Source organism: Eretmochelys imbricata, chromosome 14 (assembly GCF_965152235.1).
Source record: "Eretmochelys imbricata isolate rEreImb1 chromosome 14, rEreImb1.hap1, whole genome shotgun sequence".
Lineage (NCBI taxonomy): Eukaryota > Metazoa > Chordata > Testudines > Cheloniidae > Eretmochelys > Eretmochelys imbricata.
This window is the reverse complement of record NC_135585.1, coordinates 16934833-16953170: the sequence shown is the minus strand read 5'-3', so window position 1 is coordinate 16953170 and position 18338 is coordinate 16934833.

The following is an 18338-nucleotide window of genomic DNA, read 5'->3' as shown; positions in this document are numbered from 1 at the left end:
TCAGGAATGGGAGAACCAAAGAACAAGATAACATCTTGGAGCCGTCAGGAATGTGCTATCTGCTGATTGATTCAGCAACAGCATGAAGCAGCAATTCCCATAGACTGGCATAGGAAGAAATTCCTATAAAAATAGACTCTAAAAAGTGAGAACTTTGGGGGTCTGATTCTGCAAACCAACTTCCAGGAGCATCAGATGAGCATCTGACAAGGCCCTGCTCCCTCCTCATGTCCAGGCCACCTGGCCAGTGGCTTGGCATGAGCAACTCTAAGGCTGGTAACTATGATAACAACCTTACAGAACCTGTGTGTGTGTGTGTATGAATGAATGAATGAATGAATGTGTGAATAAATAGGAGATTGAATGGAATGTTATAACTATAACTAACTGCTTACTATGATTCTTTCTGTAGTCACAATAAATGTGGTATTTTGCCTTTTTCCCTTTAATAAGATCCTGCTGGTTTTTATTTTATTGGTATAACACCTTGCACTTGGAAACAGTTGTCAGTTGGCTGTGTTGTTTTCTGGCATGATGTGGTGATGTGATCCTGGTTGAGTGTAGTGCACAGATGTGATGCTCTGCTTAATAGTAACAGAGTGAGCCATGGAGATCTGAGAAATATCTACATGAAGTAGAGCTGGTTGAACATTTTTTTTGGCCTTCGACTGAACATTCTGACAAAATGTCGGGGGGGGGGCAGGAAGGAAGGAGTCAATGAGAAAGGGAGATTTTTGGTAGAAAATGTTGATTTTTTTTGTAAAAAACTCCAAATATTTTGACTCAAAATAGTGGTGCCTCATAGGAGTTGTAGTTGGATGCCTTATCCTCCTATCTGTAGTCATATGGTAAGAGGCAACCTTTGTGATCATCTAGTCTGACCTCCTGTATAAAACACCCTATGGATCCTCCCTGAATTAATTCCTGTTCTCCAATATGGGCTTAGGTTCTTTGGCTGGACTACGTCTCCCATGATGCACCATGGTTGGGGCTTCTATGATGCAGCCCCTCCTCCGCACAAAGAGGGCAGGAAAGTGGTGCATCATGGAAGATGTAGTCCAGCGCAGATCTTCTATAGCTCCTGCTTCTTGCTCTTACATTCCTGATTTGACTTTGGCTTGATTTGGACTTCACCACCTGACTCAGACTCTGACCTTTGGTATTGACCCTGGCCTGGACCTGACTACAAACTCCTCGGCTACACCCTGCCTCAGGTTTGCTCCTGGTCTGTCCCTTGGCCTTGATTTGTCCTTGTTGGGATCCTGATACTCAGTTTTTGTTAGTGTCTCAATGGAAGGTACCACTGTTGTGATAGTGGTGTTGAATAGAAGAACAGAGGAAGGCTGAAAACAAGACTGTTTTGAAAGTTTGGGCCCAGCTCTTGTCTAAGTTCATTAAATGTGGTGGTTGTAGTCCTGATTTTAAAAAAAAATCTTGTCCACCCGTCTTCCCTGTTAGTTACTTATTTTTAAAGCAACCCAGTGAGGAAACCATCTGGTTGTAGATGTAGCTGAGAAGACTAGTGGGTCTACTGCAGTGGCAGGGCATGGCAAAACATTTGCTATGCTACAACCTTTTGCTTCTGGGCCATGCAGTCTGGACCTCAGAGAAATTCCCATGTTGGAGACTCCATTATTTGAAAGTTAGAAAAGTTGCATTTACCCTGAACACAGAGGGTGAGTACCTAAGGGTCCTGGTTCAGAGTTGTACTTTACAGAAAAAAGATGGCTAGTGCTTTCTCAGTAAAATTTCCCATCAGTGGTGCTCTACTAGATGGGAGGGCTTGTGGGGCCAGGGCTTTGGGTGGCCACCAGCATGGTGAGCACTGTGCCATCTCGCACTGCTCAGAGATTGTCTACACAATGTGATAAGCTGGTGGCTGCTGGTATCTTTATCTGCACTAGTGCTCTCACTGTTGCTGCCACCAAAAGTGCGGCCCCAGCAATAGTAATGTTGGGAAATTGCAAAAGGAAAGAAGTCTAGTGTAGACATAACTCCACATAGAGTGGACATGAGCCTGTGGCAGAAAGGGGCAATACTCTCTACTTTCCTGAAGAGGACTGAGCTTGAGGGTGGCACCCAAGCAAAGGACTCCCTGGATAAGTTGCTGTTTTCTGGTAGATACCTCATAGTGAGGATCTTGCTGTGGGGAAGAGCACCATGGTCTGCTCTAGTGTGGGCTCCGCACAATAGGGATGGAGAAAGGGTGAGTACTACCCAGTACTTTGCTGAGGGCTTTTTTGGAGGCTCCAGTGCTCAGCAAGTCATCCCTCTTATTTGCACAGGGAGTTACTGTACCTGTAATACCTCAAGTCAGACTGAAAACTCATAAATAGTTGTAGTGAAACCACCTGCAGGCTGCATGCCAGCTTTCTCATTAAACTTCCTGAGAAAGAACCCATTCAGGTCACTGTTCTAGATAAACATATTGAGACAAGTCCTGGCCTCTGCTGCTATCAGGGGTCCTGAAAGGCTACAGTGGAAGTAGCATAATTCTGCTACACAGGTGTTCTTCCTGTCCCCCTATAGGGGGAGGAGTAGAGGGCAGGATCAGGACCACACAGATCCACCAGCCATTCTCCCTTCTGGGCCAAAGGATAGCCATACTTGGGAGGAGCAAGGGGTGTGTGTGACAGCTTCAACCCCACTTCTAGGATGCCACCTGATGTATTGAGGTTTCATTGAGCCCCTCCTGATTCCCTCTCCCTGTTTTGCTGAATTAGGCTCTCCAGCCTCTTGGAGCAGGCCACACCCAGCTACAGATACAGACTGAAGTCAGCTCTGTGTGAGAGGATTCACCCAGCACTCACATGCACACCCACTTTGGGGAATAAACCCAAACTAATACTGTCATGCGCTGTATAGAAAGATCTGTACAGTGCAAGCTCATAAAAATTTGCTCTCTCCCTCCCTCACTATGAAAAGAGAGATGCACACTTCTTCTCTCCCCTGCCCCCCAGCTAGAGATTGTACAAACTGGGTTTAATAATAAACAAAAATGTATTAAGTGATTATAAGGGATAGCAAACAGAACAAAGCAGATTACTGAGCAAATAAAACAAAACATGCATAATAAGCTTAAGATCTTATCTGGAACCCCCGTCCCAGCCTTAAAAAGGATTTACCTAAAGTGAGAAACGTTTGTTTGATCCCCCTCCCCCTACAGAGGAAAAATACCAGTCAGCAGTGGCCAAGGTGGTATTTTGTATCTGGTGATCTTGCAGTGTCAAAGCAACTATGAAACCAGGTTTATTTGCAATGTCCACAGGAAGGCACTCCAAGCAGATGGGAGATCCACATCTCCAAAGACTCATTGTCTCTATCTGGTGGCCCAATGGATTAAGGCTGATTGCGTACTGTCTGATGGGCACTTCTCCAAGTACACACACAGTTGTAATTGTTATAATCAATATTCCCTAACTTCAGATACAAAAATGATACATGCATACAAATTGGATAATCACATTCAGTAAATCATAACCTTTCCAATGATACTTTACAAGACCCATTTTGCATAAAATATATCTTAGGCCATATTCATATCATAATCATATATCTATGAAGAATATGGGGTGTAATGTCACGGGGATAGAGAAAGAATTGTGGCAGGGGGAGGGATTCATCCCCCAAGAAACTTGCCAACACATGGCTGGGATATGAATGCTGGGAAATGTGACCAAGATTTCACCCATTAGTGCAAATCTCCTTTCCCATCTCCCTCCACTAAATACATAAATAAAAACAGCACACATCCCAAATAATAAAAGCTCTACCTTAATGCAATAAAGTTGACTATTTGGTTACGCAAGAGTTGGGACATTCAGCAACAAACATTCCCCTAATGTCCTTAACTCTGCCCCCTCGTGTGCATGGATTGCTATGCAGCCTTTGATCACAAAATACACAAAGGCAGTACTACAAACAGTTGCATATGTGCATTTAGAGAAAAGGGTGATTTAGAGACAAAAGCACACCCTTGAGGTTACTTAAACAGTAGTGCTGGAAAGTATGTTATTAAAAGTCAAGTTTAAGTGCAGTTGTGGTCAGGAAAGGGACAATGAAAATGGCACATTCTCATTCACCAGCTCTGCTCCCTGCATGTGTCATTTCCACATGCTGATTTTAGTGACTTAACTGCTTTTTATTGCTGTTAGCCCTGCAGAGCCAACCTGGCCTTGTGGGGTAGGAGCAGGACCCTAGTCTGACTGATGCATCAGCCCTAGAACTGTGAATTGAGTTTCCACTGCGGGCAGGGTAGCACAGGTGTAACTGAGCCCTGGTCTACACTAGGACTTTAGGTCGAATTTAGCAGCATTAAATCGATGTAAACCTGCACCCGTCCACACGATGAAGCCCTTTATTTCGACTTAAAGGGCTCTTAAAATCGATTTCCTTACTCCACCCCTGACAAGTGGATTAGCGCTTAAATCGGCCTTGCCGGCTCGAATTTGGGGTACTGTGGACACAATTCGATGGTATTGGCCTCCGGGAGCTATCCCAGAGTGCTCCATTGTGACCGCTCTGGACAGCACTCTCAACTCAGATGCACTGGCCAGGTAGACAGGAAAAGAACCATGACCTTTTGAATCTCATTTCCTGTTTGGCCAGCGTGGCAAGCTGCAGGTGACCATGCAGAGCTCATCAGCAGAGGTGACCATGATGGAGTTCCAGAATCGCAAAAGAGCTCCAGCATGGACCGAACGGGAGGTACAGGATCTGATCGCTGTATGGGGAGAGGAATCCGTGCTATCAGAACTCCGTTCCAGTTTTCAAAATGCCAAAACCTTTGTCAAAATCTCCCAGGGCATGAAGGACAGAGGCCATAATAGGGACCCGAAGCAATGCCGCGTGAAACTGAAGGAGCTGAGGCAAGCCTACCAGAAAACCAGAGAGGCGAACGGCCGCTCCGGGTCAGAGCCCCAAATATGCCGCTTCTATGATGAGCTGCATGCCATTTTAGGGGGTTCAGCCACCACTACCCCAGCCGTGTTGTTTGACTCCTTCAATGGAGATGGAGGCAATACGGAAGCAGGTTTTGGGGACGAAGAAGATGAGGAGGAGGAGGAGGTTGTAGATAGCTCACAGCAAGCAAGCAGAGAAACCGGTTTTCTCGACAGCCAGGAACTGTTTCTCACCCTGGACCTGGAGCCAGTACCCCCTGAACCCACCCAAGGCTGCTTCCTGGACCCGGCAGGCGGAGAAGGGACCTCCGGTGAGTGTACCTTTTAAAATAGTGTACATGGTTTAAAAGCAAGCATGTGAAAGGATTACTTTGCCCTGGCATTCGCGGCTCTCCTGGATGTACTCCCAAAGCCTTTGCAAAAGGTTTCTGGGGAGGGCAGCCTTATTGCGTCCTTCATGGTAGGACGCTTTACCACTCCAGGCCAGTAACACGTACTCGGGAATCATTGTACAACAAAGCATTGCAGTGTATGTTTGCTGGCGTTCAAACAACATCCGTTCTTTATCTCTCTGTGTTATCTCACTCTCCTGAGGATATAATTCATGGTCACCTGGTTGAAATAGAGTGCTTTTCTTCAGGGGACACTCAGAGGAGCCTGTTCCTGCTGGGCTGTTTGCCTGTGGCTAAACAGAAATGTTCCCCGCTGTTAGCCACAGGGAGGGAGGAGGGTCGAGGGGGTAGCCACGCGGTGGGGGGGAGGCAAAATGCGACCTTGTAACGAAAGCACATGTGCTATGTATGTAATGTTAACAGCAAGGTTTACCCTGAAAGAGTGTAGCCACTGTTGTATAAAATGTGTCTTTTTAAATACCGCTGTCCCTTTTTTTTTCTCCACCAGCTGCATGTGTTTCAATGATCACAGGATCTTCTCCTTCCCAGAGGCTAGTGAAGCTTAGAAAGAAAAAAAAACGCACTCGCGATGAAATGTTCTCCGAGCTCATGCTGTCCTCCCACACTGACAGAGCACAGATGAATGCGTGGAGGCAAATAATGTCAGAGTGCAGGAAAGCACAAAATGACCGGGAGGAGAGTAAGTGGCGGGCTGAAGAGAGTAAGTGGCGGGCTGAAGCTCAAATGTGGCGGCAGCGTGATGAGAGGAGGCAGGATTCAATGCTGAGGCTGCTGGAGGACCAAACCAGTATGCTCCAGTGTATGGTTGAGCTGCAGCAAAGGCAGGTGGAGCACAGACTGCCACTACAGCCCCTGTGTAACCAACCACCCTCCTCCCCAAGTTCCATAGCCTCCACACCCAGACGCCCAAGAACGCGGTTGGGGGGCCACCGAACAACCAGCCACTCCGCCACAGAGGATTGCCCAAAAAAAAGAAGGCTGGCATTCAATAAATTTTAAAGTTGTAAACTTTTAAAGTGCTGTGTAGCATTTTCCTTCCCTCCTCCACCACCCCTCCTGGGCTACCTTGGTAGTCATCCCCTATTTGTGTGATGAATGAATAAAGAATGCATGAATGTGAAGCAACAATGACTTTATTGCCTCTGCAAGTGGTGATCGAAGGGAGGAGGGGAGGGTGGTTAACTTACAGGGAAGTAGAGTGAACCAAGGGGCAGGGGGTTTTCATCAAGGAGAAACAAAGAGAACTTTCACACTGTAGCCTGGCCAGTCATGAAACTGGTTTTCAGAGCTTCTCTGATGCGTACCGCGCCCTCCTGTGCTCTTCTAACCGCCCTGGTGTCTGGCTGCACGTAACCAGCAGCCAGGCGACTTGCCTCAACCTCCCACCCCGCCATAAACGTCTCCCCCTTACTCTCACAGATATTGTGGAGCACAGAGCAAGCAGTAATAACAGTGGGAATATTGGTTTCGCTGAGGTCTAAGCGAGTCAGTAAACTGCGCCAGCGAGCCTTTAAATGTCTAAATGCACATTCTACCACCATTCTGCACTTGTTCAGCCTGTAGTTGAACAGCTCCTGACTACTGTCCAGGCTGCCTGTGTACGGCTTCATGAGCCATGGCATTAAGGGGTAGGCTGGGTCCCCAAGGATACATATAGGCATTTCAACATCCCCAACAGTTATTTTCTGGTCGGGGAATAAAGTCCCTTCCTGCAGCTCTTGAAACAGACCAGAGTTCCTGAAGATGCGAGCGTCATGTACCTTTCCCGGCCATCCCACGTTGATGTTGGTGAAACGTCCCTTGTGATCCACCAGAGCTTGCAGCACTATTGAAAAGTACCCTTGCGATTTATGTACTCGGTGGCTTGGTGCTCCGGTGCCAAGATAGGGATATGGGTTCCGTCTATGGCCCCACCACAGTTAGGGAATCCCATTGCAGCAAAGCCATCCACTATGACCTGCACATTTCCCAGGGTCACTGCCCTTGATATCAGCAGATCTTTGATTGCGTGGGCTACTTGCATCACAGCAGCCCCAACAGTAGATTTGCCCACTCCAAATTGATTCCCAACTGACCGGTAGCTGTCTGGCGTTGCAAGCTTCCACAGGGCTATCGCCACTCGCTTCTCAACTGTGAGGGCTTCTCTCATCTTGGTATTCATGCGCCTCAGGGCAGGGGAAAGCAAGTCACAAAGTTCCATGAAAGTGCCCTTACGCATGCGAAAGTTTCGCAGCCACTGGGAATCGTCCCAGACCTGCAACACTATGCGGTCCCACCAGTCTGTGCTTGTTTCCCACGCCCAGAATCGGCGTTCCACAGCATGAACCTACCCCATTAGCACCATGATGAATGCATTGGCAGGGCCCATGCTTTCAGAGAAATCTGTGTCCATGTCCTGATCACTCACGTGACCGCACTGACGTCGCCTCCTCGCCCGGTATCGCTCTGCCAGGTTCTGGTGCTGCATATACTGCTGGATAATGCGTGTGGTGTTTAATGTGCTCCTAATTGCCAAAGTGAGCTGAGCGGCCTCCATGCTTGCCTTGGTATGGTGTCCGCACAGAAAAAAGGCGCGGAACGATTGTCTGCCGTTGCTCTGACGGAGGGAGGGGCAACTGACGACACGGCTTACAGGGTTGGCTTCAGGGAGCTAAAATCAACAAAGGGGGTGGCTTTACATCAAGGAGTATTTCAGGCAGGACTTCACGGAGGGTTCCAATAAGAAATGGTGCACCTAAGTTATTGTTCTTATTGGAACAAGGAGGTTAGCCTGGCCTCTGATTGATACATGGCTAGATTTACCTCGCTGCACCTTCTCTGTGAGTGACTGCAGTGTGACCTAGAGGAATGAGTCCCCTAGACAGGGGAAGGGGGGAAGCAAATGAGTACAAAACAAATCTGGTCTATTTCTTGTTTTGATCCACTCCATCTATCTTTTACATCTTTGGCTGGCAGCAGACGGTGCAGAAGGACTGCATGCCATCCACATCTCATGGCTGCTCGGCAGAAGATGGTACAGTACGACTGCTAGCCATCCTCATCTCTTGCCTGCCCGGCAGAAGATGGTACAATACGACTGCTAGCCATCCTCATCTCTTGCCTACCCGGCAGAAGATGGTACAGTACGACTGCTAGCAATCCATATCGCCTGCCTGCTCACCATAAGACGGTTCAATAGGACTGACTGCAGGACTAAAGAGAATGACCTGGTCAAGTCATTTCAAATTTAGTCCCTGCGCCCATGTCTGCCCAGGTGCTCCCAGTCGACGTGGCCAGGAGCACCTCGGACATGATGAAGACGGCTACCAGTCGTACTGCACCGTCTGCTGCCAGAAGGCAATGGATTGCTGCTACTGTGTAGCAATGCCGTACCGCGTCTGCCAGCACCCAGGAGACATATGGTGACGGTTACCTGAGCGGGCTCCATGCTTGCCGTGGTATGGCGTCTGCACAGGTAACTCAGGAAAAAAGGCACGAAACGATTGTCTGCCCTTGCTTTCACGGAGGGAGGGAGGGAAGGGGGGCCTGACAATATGTATCCAGAAGCACCCGCGACAATGTTTTAGCCCCATCAGGCATTGGGATCTCAACCCAGAATTCCAATGGGCAGCGGAGACTGCGGGAACTGTGGGATAGCTACCCACACTGCAATGCTCCGGAAGTCGACTCTAGCCTCGGTACTGTGGAAGCACTCCGCCGAGTTACTGCACTTAATGCACTTAGAGCATTTTCTGTGGGGACACACACACTCGAATATATAAAACCGATTTCTAAAAAAACGACTTCTATAAATTCGACCTTATTCCGTAGTGTAGACATACCCTGAGGGCAGAATTTGGCCTGCGGGAGTTGGTGACAATGCACAAGGCAAAGAGCCCAGCTTGAATCTGCCATTCTAGTTGGAGTTTGCAGAGCTGGCGATTAGAATAAACATCATTTGACTTGTAAGCTGAACCCATTTAGGCTAGAGGCACTGCTACACAATAAACGTGGAGCCCCAGAATGCCATTTTTGAGGCATTTTCAGAGCAGAGATGCACTTTAAGAGCATCTGCAGTGTACAGAGTGCCACCTATAGTGGGTAGGGCTAAGAGGCTTTTTATTTAAAGGTGCTTTATTTGGTAAAAGTAACCCAATAATTCCTCAATAAATAAACTGAAAGACTTAGGCATTGACAGGAGGCACTCTGCAGGAGGCATCAGCAGCTGGCAGGACTGGACTTTTTCTGCAGGAGCAGTGTTACAATGTAGTTGAAGTACATATGCAAGAAGGAAGACCGGATCCCTCTTCAACTCCAAAGCTGCTTCCTTTGGTCTTCAAGTGTGGATGTCCCAGGTAGAGAGAAAGGGACAAATCAAATGGGACACATCCTTTCTCCTCTTCTAGTCCTTTCTCTTCTTCAAGAATCATTCCAGCTGAGATTCAGGAGACAGGAAGTCTGTGTGGATGGGAACCCCTAGCTGTTTTTTTGTGAAGATGTAGCTTTTCACCCACATCCTCTTTCCTTTCAAAGAATGGCCACTTAACCAGGTGATGTTCCATTTGATTTTGCTGACACCTGGCTGAGGCGTTGGCTAGCCTTTTGTCTCTGCAGAACTGGTCTGTGTCTGCTTCTCTGTAGACTCAGAACATGTCTAGTAATACTGTACAGGGGAATCATATACCTTTACATGCAATGTCATCGCACACATTTTATCAGGATAATAATGATCAGCAAGTTATGAGTTTTTGAATGATACCTCACAAGGCATACTTTATACAAAATGTATCATAGCCCTGTACAAGAGGTTAACTAGGGTAACATGGTTGTCATACAGGGGATGAGAGATATCTGATGGAATCTGTGGCAAGAGAGAGCATCACACAGCAAAAATTAATCAGAAGCTGAATTCATTCTGAACCTGACTCTGTGAGGATGTTCCCCATTGGTCTCTGGTGTAACTCCATTGAAGTTGGTGGAGTCACATCACGGATGAATTTGGCCCTGGGAGTTTAATGACTGTATTTCACAACTGAAGCTGTATTTTGTATTTAATCATTAAGGCCCCTATGCTGGATTGCATAGTGGCTGGGTGGGGATGGAGCCACACTGAGCACAGGTGCCGTAGTCTGCCCACATATCACACTGTGTGGAATCGAGATCTAAGTCGACTCTTGGGGGACTGATGAATAATTAGGAGAGTGTCTCACCTGAGAGAATATACCGTAAGTCATTCTTTTAAAAAGCAAATGAATGGTTCTTCGGGTTCAAGTCGCCTCTCCATGAGCAGGCTGGGAGGTGGGAATGTTAAATGCCTGTGCACTGCATGGCAGGGAATCAGTGGAATAAAGATCTGCTTGTCAGTGCTATTCCAAGGCTTTTTGTGTTAGACCTTTACATGGTTAGGAGTATTATGATAACACAACAAGCTTTCAAGCTGATTCTAGTTTTCTAGCGGTGCTATGCACTTGGAACTCAGAGTGGAGTCAATGGAGCTGAGGGATGGGTAACAGCCCTCTGGATCAATCCCATTTTGAGCAATTTTTATAGGCAAAGAGTTACTACTGTGTAAATGGAGAGCTGTGACTAGGTTGACTTGTGCATGAGTTTGAAAGGAGCAATGTGTGACACTACACCCCATCTGCTTCATGGAAATATTGTTAGAACATGATTATAGCCTAAGATCTATTTTATGCAAGATGGGTCTTGTGAGATATCATTAGAAAGGTCCGTCACACAATGGACCTGATTTTCTATTTCCTTGCAGCTGCTAGGGTCATTAACACCAGTGCAAATACACAAGATTCTCTGGCCAAGACATTGAAAGGACTGTGCAAGCCAAGTGCAACAAGTGAGAGTTGCAAACTCTGGTAATTCCTGTTTATAACAGCAAAGCATCTTGTTTGCATATGAAAATTCGGTGGCTGCATGCCCAAATGAGTAAAAGTGTGGGAAATTACCTGATCTGGGCACACAAAAATGGGAGGAGAAGGGGATTGCACAGCTCAATAATTACACAGAGTTTTTGTCATTTTAGTGTCTTAGAAAAGTGTTGGAGATGCCTTGATAAAGCATGGCGGTGCAGTGTTGTTCTCCTAAAGTTTGTGAGATATGTTAGGCGTGCCACATATTCGGCAGTACAGCCATGAAACCTGGATTAACTGCAGTGTTGCACCAGGGAGGGCCTCTTGTTAAAATTCCCCTGTGAAAATGTAAACAGCTTTGGAATGATTTCCTTAACTCGGGAGGAGTTCACCACTCCCCCTTTCCAAACTGCTAAATCACCCCTGCCAGAGATGATAATTCTCCATGTGGCTCAACATCCCAAAGAGCAGATGGTTTTATCTTTGGAAGATAATGGCCCCAGCCCATTGTATCAAGTCTCAGATACTCCTCCTTCATTTCGAATTCACAGGGTGAATACTGTTGTCTTAGCTACACATCCATATATCCTTCAGGACCAGGATACAACCACTCCCAGGAAGAGGCAGTTGTAACCAGCTTGCTGACTTTGCTTTTTGGCCATTGCTAGGAGGAAGTATTTTTGTTATAATGGTAAAACAAATCCCTTCCCCCAGCCCCTCACCCTCTAAACTGTTGCTATCACTGGGGCCCGACAGGGAGAAATTCTATTCAGTCTTTGTACCTTGGCATGTTTGCACAGGGGACCCACCAAAATCTGACACTTCACAACACAAATGTGCCAAGCTGGATCCGGCCATTCAGGGACCTGGACTTTCATGGCTTTAACATGCCCAACGGGGTGATTTATGGGAGTGCTAGCACCGTCTAGACCTTTTCACTTCTGCCGTAGGCCACCCAGATTCGAATCCAGCCGTGGCCTAACTCAGTTGTGATCACAAGCTGTTGTTCAGCGGCGGCCTCTATGAAATGGAGAGGTGGACGTTCAACACAATCCCCAGTGGGACAGAAGCCCATCGCTCAAACCCCAGTCCCACAGCTGGACCTACTGAATTAGCAGTCTGACTGGTAGGCCCAGCGGGGGAGGCTGGGGGAAGCTTGCATTGCCACCACTGAAACTGTGCCTGCTCTCGAGAGGAAGAGAAAGTTTCCACCTCCAGGCCTGTTAATGTGGCACTTTACCCAAGTACTAAATTCACTTTAACAATCAAATTTCTGATGCCTTATAATGGATTTAACTTTGGACTTGCTTATGAGTCATTTTGGATCATGTTTAAAACTATGGCCTGGGTTATAAAGAGGTCAGACCTATGGCCTTGGCATCTATGTATCTAGTGATTGAGCTTTGGGGGGCAAGGATGGTCTCTTACTATGTGTCTGTTTAGTGTTTGGTACAACAGGGGCCTGATCGTGGTTGGCGCTTCCAAGCACTAGTGTAATAATATAGACATCACTAGGACTGACCAAACCCACAGCTAGGTGCTGTTCTGAAAAATAGTCTCTAAGTGTAGCTATGGTTAACCTCGTCATTCACATGAGCTTTTATTTGCTCCTGTTTTTGCCTGAAACAGATTGAAAGGGGGTATTTATTTTACATCAACCATCAAGAAACATTGGCAAAGCAAGTTTGAACAATAGGTGTTTGCCCACGGACCGGCCAAGCCCACAGAATCCTCACAAGGCTGCTACAGTGTTGGCATGGAAAAAACAAAAACCAAAAAACCAACACCCAGCCTTCTGTTCTGGCAGAGAAAGCTCAGCATGCAGAATTTATTACCATCCCTGCATGCTGGGACAGGGGGTGTGCACCTACCAGCCAGGGATATCTAAGGAGTCACACGGCCTGCTTGTTCATTGTGCAGTACACCTGTAGCAGGGAAGGGGAACAGCTCCAGTCCTGCCTAAAGCGAGGCCATGCGATCTCTCCGAAGGAGATTTGTGAAGGTGCCCCGGTTGATCTTCTGGCCCATTTTTGTGACAGTCTTTCTGTTCCTCGTTGTCTCTTTTAGCTCCTTCTTCGGCTTTTCAGAAAAATGTCTTCACAGGTAAGAGATCCAGCTCCTTCTAAGACAAACTATCCAGGTAGTGTACTCTCTCCAATCTCTCTAGCTCTAAGTGTGAAATCTTTTATATACTGACAGGTTTCAGAGTAGCAGCCATGTTAGTCTGTATTCGCAAAAAGAAAAGGAGTACTTGTGACACCTTAGAGACTAACAAATTTATTAGAGCATAAGCTTTCGTGAGCTACAGCTCTTGCATCCGATGAAGTGAGCTGTAGCTCACAAAAGCTTATGCTCAAATAAATTTGTTAGTCTCTAAGGTGCCACAAGTCCTCCTTTTCTTTTGTATACTGATGTGTGTGTGTACACACCCAAAACCTTGCGCTAGAAAGCAAGATCTGAGTAATATCGGTACAAGAAAGATGGTACATTATGTATATCATCATGTCTCTTGACTATAGATATCTAAATATTAAATTAAAACATTATTTATATCAAAAATACTGCAGATATTCCATTAATACAATTGTTATTTATGCATAAAATATATTTAATGTTTTCTAAAACCTCTAATTCAGGACTTGTCTAATCTAGGGAAATTTGCATCAAAGCAAACCCTTAATGCAAACACTTTGCACTCATGCAAAGTAGGGAATCAATATACAGGTAGTGCAAATTTCCTTAATCTAAACAAGCATGCAGACTACATTTCAAGGGCTAAAGTACCATCCAAGCCAACTCTGCCACTCTCCAAATTCAGTTCTTTTCGGGAGCCAGGGGAAGAACCCTGCCTCTGTGCAGAATGAGATGCAAAGAGCCCCTTTAGGTTTGGGGCAGCTGAATCATAACATTTGCTCTGCAAACTGATTTGATTTGGAGTTTGAGCCAAAATTATACTGGTAATCTCTCAAACAAACAAACAAACAAAGGAAAGTATGATTCAGAATCAAGGCACTCATATAATGCAAATAATGATATTATAGAAAGTAACCCAGCAGTACAGTTGTAGGATCCTTCCCAAAGGAACTGTTCCATGCAGCTTAACCCACCAAGATCTGTCCTCACTGTGGAAGTGAAGAGGTATTGGGTTAAGTTCAATGACGGGGCTAGGAAGTTTGTTCAGTATAACCTAAGGTGTGAATTTAAACTGACCTCATTATAACCCTCCATGTGGACACTCTTATTCCAGAGTAAGTATGGCTTTGTTTGGTTTACCTTAAAACCCATAAGCAAGATAAACTAAACCAAAAAAACCCACTTTTATTTCTTTTCTTTAGATTTCAGATGATAAAAAGACTCCTGTCCAAGGGCTCAAGCTGCCAAATATAATCTTAGCAGCATTAAAATAATCATCCCAACAGGAAATCAACCCCACAGTCACCGCCTGAAACTCCTTTCCACCCCTGCATCCCTATGGGATGCAAACCCTCAGCCCTCTCCAACTCTCCTATCAAACAGATGGTTTATGTTGGAACAACTGTATCCTCATGGAAGTTATACTGGTAAAATTATATTGATTTCAGTTCACACCTTAGTTTATACCAAAAAACTTTCCTATGTGGACAAGGCTTGTCTGTCACTTTCGAAAGCATGCAGACAACAGTGGATTTTCTAAAGAAAAACTTAAACATTTTGGCTCTGATTTTTTGGCTGGGCATCACCCCAGCCTCCATTACTGCAGGTGGAAATAATGGCACTTACAGCTGTATCCATTTAAAGACCTAATTACCTGGTTGTATCTGTAAATCAGGCAGTGGGGCTTCCAAATGGATGTAATTATGCTCACACTGTATTGGAGGCTATTTCTGAAAATGTAGGCATTTAATACCATGTATTTCAAACCTTTAAAAAATGTAACCCCTCTAAAATTCCTGGGGACTTGCTGATGTGTCCCTTTCCCTGTTGCATGTCAAATGACGTGTGTATGAAGCCATTGGATTGACGAGCCAAAAGACAGAAGCATTCTGCACTAGTATCTGACATACAACCCAGGTAGTTATTACCTGTATACAGTAAAGCCTCATGGAACAATGTTTCCTTAAAATCAATATATCTTTAAAAGCAAATGTCAGTGTATAGTTTGCAAATCCCATGTCCGCACCAGTGCAGAGATCAATGGATCAGTGCTCTGCACAGATGTTGTGGAGTCCCCCTGCATAGCCTCTCCGTGACATGACACCCCATGTGAACCGTGGAACTACCATGGTAACTTAGCTTTCTGAGCCTTGTAGTCCTGCATTGTGGGGGCCAGGATTAGCCCCATTTTAATCTTCCATTTCAGGAGCTCAAAGCACTTTGCAAACACGTTGCAAAAATCTCGGATGGTCAAAAAACAGAAAGTCATTTTTGTTTTATTTGTTGGTTTTCCTGTTTACTTTTCATTTGTGCAAAAAAAAAAATGTTTTGGCTTTTTAAGGGTTTTTAAGGATCTCGAGGGAGGAGGGGGTTTTAGAGAACGTGTGTGGGGGGAGAACCCTCACTTTTTTTTCCACTTAAAAGGGGTGGGGAATAAAAATGTGTGAGAAAGTAACACTGTTAACTGTGAGGGAATCTTCCAAAAATAAAAACGAAAACTGTTATGCATTTTTAAAAACCCACAAATTTTTATTTTGATAATTTTTCTTCAAAAACCACAAAAGGACCCCTGACTTCAAGTGGTTTCCATCATCAACAGGGTTTCCAGTTTGGTTCAATGCCACTCAGCACCCCCACAGTACAAATTGTTCCAGCGCCCCTGACCACTGCCCTAATGCAAACTTGATGTGGGTTGTGCCAAAGTGACCTTGTTAGAGTCCATCTCTGCCTTCCTCCCAGGATGCCAGCCATGTGCCCTGTTGCAGGGTACTGTAATGTGCGGTATATGTAGCTAACTGCTATGGGGTTTTTTTATTGCATACTGCAGTTCCAGTGTGTGCTGGTAAATGACAGATGAGCACACCATGCACTCTGGCTGCCTTCCTGCAGGAGGGTGCAGTAGGCAAGCGCCTCTGCACGGTGGGTAGCTACAGGAGGCGTTACACCTCTGAGGCGCATTGGGTTTCCCCCAGGAAGTCAGTGGAGCTTTGCCAATTCACATGAGCTGAAAACGTGGCCTGCTATCTTTACATCCACCCGCTCAGCTGCCTCGATGCTGCTAAGTCCGTAGGACTTCAGGCCATTCATTGGTCAGCATCAGGAACTGCGGGTCTTCTTAGACTCTAGATGCCAGTAAGTTCCAACCTGCTTCCCAGGGACCTGCTAACAGTGGCTAGGGCCAAAGCTGAACCCTGCCAGAGGACTCCAGGCCTGGAACTTGACTGGCAGAATGCTGGAGGTCCTGGCTGGTCCACAGGTTCTACATAAACCCAGCACAGGAACAGGAAGTTGTCCATGCAGCTGAGAGTCACCCTATTCTGGATTGGGTGCCTCCCGCTCCTGCTCCCGTGGCTTGGCTTCCTGGCATTCCAACGTGGCTTGACTCCTGGTGTCTGACTTGTGGTTCCGATCTCAGTTTGCCTCCTGCCTCTGACCCAGCCTGACTCTGGTTACCGATTCATGGTTCTGATCTCAACTTTGTCTCCTGCTTCTGATATCCCAGTATCCTGACATGACCAACTGTTGACTCCTGTCTCATGACTGTGGACCCTGGCTCTGACCACTAGGTCTGGCTGTCCATGAGCCGGCTGTGACAGTCAACCTGGAGTGAAACTGAAACTGCAGGAAGAGGCAGACCCATGCTGTGGAGCCAGCAGCCTGAAGCCCATTTGTGTGAAAGATGAAGCTTTGTGACTTTGAAGCTGCTTTGCCCCATTGCTTGCAGGTGGCTGGAGATCCCTTGTATGACAAGCCCATCCAGCTGCTGCTACTCCCTGCCCTGGGCTGGCACAGCATTTGTAGTACACATGCAAGACGGGTTTTCACTTGTAATCCCCAAAGGGCAGGATTTGGTGCTGGGTCTTCATCCCCTTTTGTTGTTTTCCTTCTGCCTTGCTGCTATTGCCCACTAACATTCCATTGAGCTCACTGGGAGGCTGGGATGTACCTGGTCACATTGGGACTGATTGCTAGAGCCCTGCAAATCGGGGGCTATCCGCATCCGTGTACCTTGTTTGCGGATCGCATGCGAATATACATTTTGGCTCTACTGATGATTCTCTTTAAAACAAGCATTTATCTGTGCTCTGCACCAGCTCAGTAGAGGTCCCTAGTCACTGCAGTCTGCAAGGAAGGAGCAGTCCCTGTTCTCTGAATCAGACTGCTGTGCGTTCCATACTTCGGAAATGCAGACTGCATAGAAAGTGACGTTTAAACTACAGGAACAAATCTCACCTCATTCTGACCTTACCTTACTCGAATCACTTCCTTGTGTCCCTGATTTTGGCTCTGGGTCACACATGGAGCTTCATCCTGCCATGTCTTAAGCACCGTCCCCTCCTATTGACTTCAGTATGAGTAGGGGACATCCAGCGTTGCAGAATTGGGCCATAGTGTCCCCCACATTTGCACCTTGTTCGGTCAAGCGGTGTGTAGCTAGTATCCCTGCAGCCCGCACAGAAGTCTTTCTAGACATCAGACGACCTCTTCCCAACATCGTGCTTGTTCTTCTAAGTATTGAAAAGCTGCGGTGCCTGCAGTATAGTGAGCAATCTAGTCCATGGATGCCAAATCTGGACCAGGAGTCAGACCCATTCTGGCCGGGAATTGTGAGGTGCATCAACATTACTCAGCGAGAATGCGAGCTGGAGAGCAAGTGGGCTGCAGATATAGTGTTTGTCCAGTATCCTGAATAAAGGTTTTGCTCTGCTTACTACACCATAGTCCTGTCTCTTTCATATGGGATGTGTCAGTGTCCTAGGATGATTGTCATGGATTGTGCCTAGCTGCAAATAGGTTCCTCCCTTCCTCTACATTGATTTCCAGCTACGGTCATTAATATTTCAAAAACCACCTGTGTAATAGTCTGAATTACGTATGATTGATTTCACAGGCGGAGGGGGGCAAATCACATGATTTCATGTCTGATGGGTCCAAGATGCTGAATAACCATTTTATGGCTAAATCACAAACAAGATCAAGTTCAGGCAGGTGTCCTTTGAGCAAAGCATAATGACAATTCCCTGCGGAAACTCAATGAAGGTTAAAAA